This window comes from Salvelinus sp. IW2-2015, linkage group LG20 (assembly GCF_002910315.2).
Source record: "Salvelinus sp. IW2-2015 linkage group LG20, ASM291031v2, whole genome shotgun sequence".
NCBI classification, from domain to species: domain Eukaryota; kingdom Metazoa; phylum Chordata; class Actinopteri; order Salmoniformes; family Salmonidae; genus Salvelinus; species Salvelinus sp. IW2-2015.
The window spans coordinates 74,205,620-74,214,379 of record NC_036860.1 but is presented as its reverse complement, the minus strand read 5'-3'; positions in this window follow the sequence as shown (position 1 = coordinate 74,214,379).

Below are 8,760 nucleotides of genomic sequence, written 5' to 3'. Positions count from 1 at the left end.
AGGACATGTTTTATATATAAACAGTCCTTTCTGCATTCTTTTGGATAGCCAAGACTACGCAAAGCAGCCTGGTGCAGGTCACTTCTGTGCCCTCTAAGCAGCTTTTAGACACATCACAATAAACGGGCCAAGGCAAATTTCCTTTGCTACTACAAGATGAACTGGGAGTTGTAGTGCAACGCGCATAGTTTAAGTGAGAGCATTCTAAGGAACCAAAGAGGTAAATTGGCCCATGCTGACCTGAATATGAAGCTGTGTTGGAGAATTCTCTCGGCCATCGATTCCTAAGATTGAAATGCCTTACAATGCGTAAATAGTCTCTGTGGAGTACGGTAGAGTTCTTGTTTGAAAGATTATAAATTAACTCGACAGTTTTACAGCCATGTATAGTAATACTGTTTGGGAGATAAATACTTCTTGCTAGGAGGTGGTTGCAAATCGGAGCAGCAAAACAAGAGGTATTTTCTATCTATGTGTGCATAACGAACAGTGGAAGAGACAGCATGTGATAAGGATGTGTTTCGTGCTATAGTGGCACAAAATAACTATTCTGCCTATGTAGATTATTGGAAGGCTGCAGCTGAAGCTACTGTTTTTTAAACGCGAGAGAACCACATGAGGTCTCCTTCTCTTTCGCTTGATCAAATGGTAAGTGCATCTTTACTATGTAGGGGAATAGGGTGCCATTTGAGGACCGGCCTCCAGAGTGTTGGTGTGCCCCCGAGGCTGGACAGGAAACTTTCCAATGAACATGGCCCTCAGGCTCCGGGGCACTGGGGTGGGTCCTGAACAGGGGGGCCGGGTTTCAATAAACAGTTGGCATTCGCACTTCCTAACCTACTACCGCTTACATGCATGTTAGTTAAATGCACTGATTGACACATGAGACATAAAAACAATTGTTCACCTGAATCTGCAACCAGCACTAGATGAGTCACACCTATTAGTCAGTACCGCCTTTGGTGTGCAGCGCAGTATCCTTACAGCCTGTGCTTTGGTGAATCAACCCTGTGTGTATTTAGGAGAACTCGAGACAGACGCATTACAATGGCTTTTGCGCCACCCTTCAATTCCTAACAACACCAAAGTTGTTCCAAACAGGTGACCAGCTTGCTAATACACTTAGTGGTTTCCTAATATAGGGTTATCGTCACACCGTCCACTACGTAGACTAGGACCACCAAAGAAAGTCAAGTTCTAGAAAGTCACTGAAGATTCTTAGTGTCATTGAAAGTCAAGACTGCCAGCCAGAGTACAGCAGTGGCAACTGTCTAGCGTAGACTTCTAAGGCCGGTGTTGCGTGCTCTGTGCGGCGTCTGAGTAATAAGTGCATCCTGGGTAAGAGGCTTAGGGGTTAGTAAAGCCGCCTGCCCTGTCTCACGTCCGCCCCTGCTGCACTGAGTGAGTGTTCGTTGAGGGCCAGGGGTGTGCGGCCTGAGTTTAGCCTCTTTCAGCAGCCGCTCGCAGCTTTGTGGGAGAAGTTCTTGTTCATCTGCCTGTAACATGAGAGGCATGGGAAGCTAACTGAGAGAGGCCAGCCCAGCCTTCTGAAGACACCCCCTCAGGAAGAAGTAAATTGTGAACCTCCACTGTTTTGTTGTTGCTGCATTTTTGGAGACCTTGAACGGCCGTAGCTCCCCGGCTCCCCGTCTATAGGTGTACCAAGTAGAGTCATGTAGTACGGGGTCATAGGACAAACTGCATGCAGACGAAGGGCCACCAGCAAGCAGCCGGTGCGTATTGGAGCGGTATCCCACCGCGGAATGATGCTCTCGCTAGGTCCAGCGGCCGCGCTGGACTCCTTCCTAAATCCGACCTGCAGCGATGAGCACGTAAAGCATACGCAGCAACGCGTCCACGGAGCCGCAGGAACCCCCACGTAGAGACCACGATTGACACCTCAACATGATGGCGTCCAGCAGCCCTCCTTGCTCTCTGCATCTTTGAGCACTCGCATTGATCTTGGTGTGAGACGTGGGTTGGAGTCACTGTAGTAAGAGCAGCGAGGAGAAGCTGGTGAGCGAGCAGGTAGAATTGCGTTCCGCCGGGGAGGGCTCCGCCTCCCCCGGCGCTCCAAAAGAAAAAAAAAAAAAATGAAGCCCACAGTGCTTGTGTTGTACACGCTGGACATGTAGGTGCGCGGCAGAGTCGCCTCGCTCGATGTAGTAGTCCAGGTGTATGTATGCCGGGTGGAGGTAACAAGTGATGACCAGGTGAGAGATGTTGAGAGGATGAGCAGGGTGATGTTGATCTCTTGTTGTGACTCCCATCATCAGGCCACCGGGTGAAAGCTAGGGCCCTAGCAGCTCCACGGGGGCCAACAGGTTGGAGGACCAGGCCAGCGATTTGGCCAATCTGGTTGACGAAGTAGCGTCCGGCATGGTATGGACATTTTTGTTGGAGAGGTTTGACGCACCACAGCAAGGGCGTTGTAGCAGAGCCTATGGGGGAAGCACACCATGGGGTAAGAACAAGGAGAAGACAGAAAAGATGAGGCCAAAGGTCCTGGCAGAGCGGTGTTTCGAGCGAGAGTCCGTCCGTCATTGTAAGCATACAGCTCCAGTAGCTAGGGCTCTGAGAGAGGGCTGCAACTGGTGCAACTGGCTTGGCTGGAGACAGAGAGAGAGGAGAACAAACATCTAGTTAAGTTATCTTGTTTTCATTACAATAAACAAGTGCTGAATGTGTGTCAAATATTAACACTTGATGACTGAGGAAAAAACGGCTGATGTGTGGTCAAATATTAACACTGATGACTGAGGAGAAAAGGGCTGATGTGTGGTCAAGTATTAACACTGATGACTGAGGAGAAAACGGCTGATGTGTGGTCAAGTATTAACACTGATGACTGAAGAGAAAATGTTCTCCACCCTCATTTGTCCCCCGCTCTCCTTCCTACACTGTTTCAATTAAAATAACTAAAATATGAAGAGAGAATGCGATTCCATTCTCTTTTAAACAATCTCATAATCCATCGTGAAGAAGATCAGTAGATTGTTTGAAATATATTTTTCTATGTGGGAAACCACAAAGTAAACTAAACAATAGGCTTTTTGGTTTTTCTAATTTCACGTGTTTCCTTGAGACGTCCTAGGATTATCTATGTTATTGGAGTCATTCTTGTGGTTCCTTTAAAAGTGCTACGCTGTGGAGAGAAGCAAGCAAGACCACTCTCACACACACACACGGCATGGCTATTATGCCTGGGGTAACACCATTCATTCCACTTCATTGCATTTCACTGGCTGAATAAAAACTCCTCCCAATATGTTTCATTGGTCAGCTCCAGCCTTAAAAAACGTTCTTTCTTTCTGCAGTGTTCAGGGCCTCTCCAGCCAGAGCAAGTGAATCCCTTGTTCTAATGGAAGAATAACATGCAGGGGCCAGGCTGCCTTTGGAGAGTTGCCCTAGTTGCCCTCCAGATGAAGACATCCCTCTTTACTATCGCCTGACTCTGCAGGCCGCTTGCCTTCTACTTCTTCCAATCCATGTCTCTTCCAAAGCATGAGCGCCTTCTGTTTAGGTTACTACACTGGCTTGTGTGTGTGTGTGTGTATTTGTGTGCGTGTGTGTGTGTGTGAGAGCGAAAGAGAGGAACAGCGACGAGAGAGAGAGAGCGCGAAGGAGTTTGCGGGATGTTGCGGGGTGATGGGTAGATTTATAGACTGAAATGTGATGCAGCCCCCCTGCGCCTGGCCGGGCGGTCCCAGGGAGGGGTCAGTGTGGAGTGGACTGAGCGTGAGGACGGAGTTCAGGGTAAGGTCAGAGAGAACGCCTGGGCACATGGAGGGATGGAACGGCCTGACTGGGGATCAAGCCCGTCTCCTCGGCGCAGTGAGAGGCTGCTCATTAAAACACCCGTTACATAACTCTGCCTGCCGGAGTCTGAACTGGAACATGTCAACTCAGATCATATTAATTCTGCTCAGGAAGAAGTGAAAGCATACGCTAACAAAAGAGCTTATGTCAGGAGGGAATGGAACAAGGGGAMAATTCTCAACATTGTATTCAAGCTTATAGTTCAAAATGAAAAATATAGAATCAATGATAAGATTCCCCTAAGAGAGACGTGGGGTTTGATGCTTCGATGCCTGTCGGAAAGCGCGAGACCAAAAACGTATATCTAAAAGGTTGGATGAATCAACTGGTGCACAAGCCGCTCTCGTGCAAAAGTAAGGAAGCATATTACAAGCTCATATTACGTAGTGTTTACCTGGTGACCGGTCAGACTACCTCAAAAATAAACATTCCAGACAATGTTTTGGAAACAGGATGATTTTGTTTGCAAGAGGCTGAGAAGATACCACAGCCAGTAAAGAGAACATTCCTTCTTTCAATTACATAACCTCAGTTTTGGCCTGAGGACACACACACACACACGGTTATTGACGCCACACACTCACACGAAACACTTTCACATATGCTGCTGGTACTCTGTTTATTATCTATCCTGATTGCCTAGACACTTTTACCCCTACCTACATGTACCAAACAATGGGCACTGCGTTCATCCACCTCTGCCTCTCGCCTCCCTACCTCTGAGGAAGTACAGTTCCCCTCGCTCACCGTCAAAACTTCGCTGCTCTGGCACCACAATGGTGGAACAAACTCCCTCACGCGCCAGTCAGCGGAGTCAATACCACCTTCCGGAGACACCTGAAACCCCACCTCTTTAAGGAATACCTAGGATAGGATAAAGTAATCCTTCTATAACCCCCCCCTTAAAAGAGTTAGATGCACTATTGTAAAGTGTTGTTCCACTGATATCATAAGGTGAATGCACCATTTGTAAGTCGCTCTGGGATCAAAGTTCTAAATGACTAAATGTAAATGTAAATGTACATTTACCTCAATTACCTCGTGTCCCAGACATTGACTCGGTGCCGGTACTCCTTGTAAAAAGCCTCGTTACTGTTTATTTTATTGTTGTTACTATTTTCCATATATTCTTTTTGCTAATCTTTTCTACTTTTTAACTGTGTTGTTGGAAAGGGCTTGTAAATAAGAATGCATGGTAAAATCTACACCTGTTGTAATTTGGCATACAAAAAAATACAATAGATTTGACACACACAGTGTTCCTGTGTGCTCCTCCACACCTTCCAGCTGGCTGTGAAAGGAGAGTACACTGCATGCGGGGCTTGGCAGCAGGGGGGACGGTGTACCTTTCAAAAACTCCCAGATGCTTTCCTTTCCCAGAGACAGGTGAAATGGGGCTGTCACTGCCCCTTGTAAAAACCACTCTTAAACCACCAGGTGACTCGTTTTCTGCTGGAGTTTAAAGGGGTGGGGGAGGGCTCACTAAGACTAATGACAAAGGCATGCGAGTGACCTGTCTTTGGGAATAACACCCTGCCGTACTGAACAGGAAGAACAGGTGTGTATCTTGAGCTCTCAACCCCCTAGTTAGAGTTAGTCTCTCCTCAAATCAAAGTTTATTGGACGTGTACACAGCTTAGCAGATGTTATAGTGGGTCCCTAAAGTGGGTGCAGCGAAATGCTTGTGTTACTAGCTCCTAACATAACACAGAGTATATGAATAAGAATCCAGTATACACGGAGTGTACAAAACATTAAGCACACCTTCCTAATACTGAGTTGCACTCCCAATGCTTCCCACAGCTGTGTCAAGTTGGCTGGATGTCCTTTGGGTGATGGACCATTCTTGATACACACAGGAAACTGTTGAGCATGGAAAACCCTGCAGCGTTGCAGTTGTAGACACACTCAAACCGGTGCCTAGCACCTACTTCTATACGCCGTTCAAAGGCACTTAAACATTTTGTCTTGCCCATTCACCCTCTGAAAGGCACGCACAATCCATGTCTCAATTGTCTCGAGGCTTAGAAATCCTTCTTTAACCTGTCTCCTTCTTCTACACTGAAGTGGATTTAACAAGTGACATCAATAAGGGATCATAGCTTTCAGCTGGTCAGTCTATGTTAAGGAAATATCAGGTGTTCCTAATGTTTTGTACACTCTGTGTATAATTAAGAAATAAGGCCTGAGGGAGTATGGTACATGGCCAATATACCAAGGCTAAGGGCTGTTCTGCGGCACAACGCAGAGTGCCTGGATACTGCCACGCCCTGATCCGTTTCACCTGTCCCTGTGCTCGTCTCCACCCCCTCCAGGTGTTGCTTATCCCCGGTGTATTTATCCCTGTGTTTCCTGTCTCTCTGTGCCAGTTCGTCTTATTTGTCAAGTCAACCAGCGTTTTTGTGTCTCAGCTCCTGCTTTTTCCAGTCTCTCTTTTCTCACCCTCCTGGTTTTGACCGTTGCCTTGCCTGTCCTGACTCTGAGCCTGCCTGCCTGACCACTCTGCCTGGCCCTGACCTCAAGCTTGCATATCATCTTGTACCGTTTGGACTCTGACCTGGTTTATGAACTCTCGCCTGTACCTGACCTGCCTTTTGCCAACCCCTTTTGCTATAATAAATATCGGAGCTCAACCATCTGCCTCCTGTGTCTGCATTTGGGTCTCGCCTTGTGCCCTTATAGATACAGCCCTTAGCCGTGGTTTATTGGCCATATACAACAAACCCAAGGTGCCTTATTGCTATTATAAACTGGTTACCAACCTAATTAGAGCAGTAAACATAAATGTTTTGTCAAACCTGTGGTATACGGTCTGATATACCACAGCTGTCAGCCAATCAGCATTCAGGGCTCGAACCACGCAGTTTATAATCCAGCATATAAATATGAAAAAAAAATCATTTTTATTTTACCTTTATTTAACCAGGTAGGCTAGTTGAGAACAAGTTCTCATTTACAACTGCGACCTGGCCAAGATAAAGCAAAGCAGTGTGACACAAACAACAACATAGAGTTACACATGGAATAAACAAACATACAGTCAATAACACAATAGAAAATATATGTACAATGTGTGCAAATGAGGTAGGATAAGGGAGGTAAGGCAATAAATAGGCCATAGTGAAAAATAATTACAATATAGCAATTAAACACTGGAGTGATAGATGTGCAGAAGATGAGGGTGCAAGTAGAGATACTGGGGTGCAAAGGAGCAAAATAAATAACAGTATGGGGATGAGGTAGTTGGATGGGCTATTTACAGATGAGCTATGTACAGGTGCAGTGAACTGTGAGCTGCTCTGACAGCTGGTGCTTAAAGCCAGTGAGGGAGATATGAGTCTCCAGCTTCACTGATTTTTGCACTTCGTTCCAGTCATTGGCAGTAGAGAACTGGAAGGAAAGGTGGCCAAAGGAGGAATTGGCTTTGGGGGTGCCCAGTGAAATATACTTGCTGGAGCACGTGCTACGGGTGGGTGCTGCTATGGTAACCAGTGAGCTGAGATAAGGCGGGGCTTTACCTAGCAAAGACTTATAGATGACCTGGAGCGAGCCAGTGGGTTTGGCGACGAATATGAAGCGAGGGCCAGCCAACGAGAGCATACAGGTCGCAGTGGTGGGTAGTATCAAAACACAACTAATTTCTTTTGTATTCCAGTACACGCTTCGTGTTGGACTAGACTGCAGTGCTTCTCTGTAAAGCTCTTTTCATTCACCGGTTTTCCAGAACCTTTTCTCTCTCAAGAGACCATGACAGAACTTGGACTGGGATGGTAGACACATTCCTAAGGGTGTGAAAAAAGTGAGCTACGCCGCTGATGCTTCACTGACTGTAACAGGCACATCAACACAACAGGGCATTCCATAGGCGCTTTCTTCACTATAAAGGGCACCTGGTTGAGATGGGAAAATATCATTCATAGGACACCTGGTTGAATTGTAAGAAGCCTTCGTCAACAGTATGTCACGAAACCCTACCATGACTGTGGTATTACACTAGCCTGGTCCACTATTGTATGCTGTAACCATAGAAGTTAACTACAACCCATTTAGTATGGGAACACCAAGATATTACACCTGACCTGATCCAAGACAATCTGCTCATTTCACTCATCTTCAAGGTTCAATGTTGTTAGTTTAATATTACCAGAAGTAGAAAAGGAGAAACTCTGCTTTGGCAGGTCCCCTCCCTCCAGACTGGGTGTTCAGGGATACAGATGGATTTGATATCTCAGGGTTTTTGATGTGAATAGTGTGACACGCTATTATAGGCTCACACCTCTCACATCCCCTCTGGAATGTACAGCTATTTCTCAGAATCGCCTGAATGACGTCAGGAGAGCACATACATGTCTGTAATCGTGTTTGATAGCTAGAGCAAGAGCAGCTTTTTGGAAGGATCATACTGCACATTTGGAGGCTTACTTTCAGATGTTGTTCAAACTAACAACAGAGCATTCAATCAACTCTGAATCTAACCACAATTAGATTAGGCCAACATTTCATACAAGCTCATTTCATACCATACAAGCAATTTCGTCTGCTCAAAAATCTAGCTATTCTCCTAAACAGGATAACATTGGCATCGCGTCTGGTTTCCCACCGATTGTCCTCTTTGCACTTCGTTTCAGGAGAGGCTAGGAGGGAACACACATTAACATTTCAGAACACGTTACTGTTTCATGAATAATTCCACCAGTGAAAGTCCTTCAGCTCTCATGAATAGCTCCCTTTGATATTCTCACCTGCTTTCGCTTCCCTCAGAGTAGCATAACAACCGAGGGGAGCGGCGTGTGATTTGTGTTAAGGTGCCCGCTCTGGTGTGCCGCAGGCATAGGGTTTGTTATATACCATAACCCTCCACAGTGTAAAACCTGTTGCATTTTCACTCATTATAATTGATGGCCTAGCGCGACTTTGTTACACAATCACAGCAAAATGATG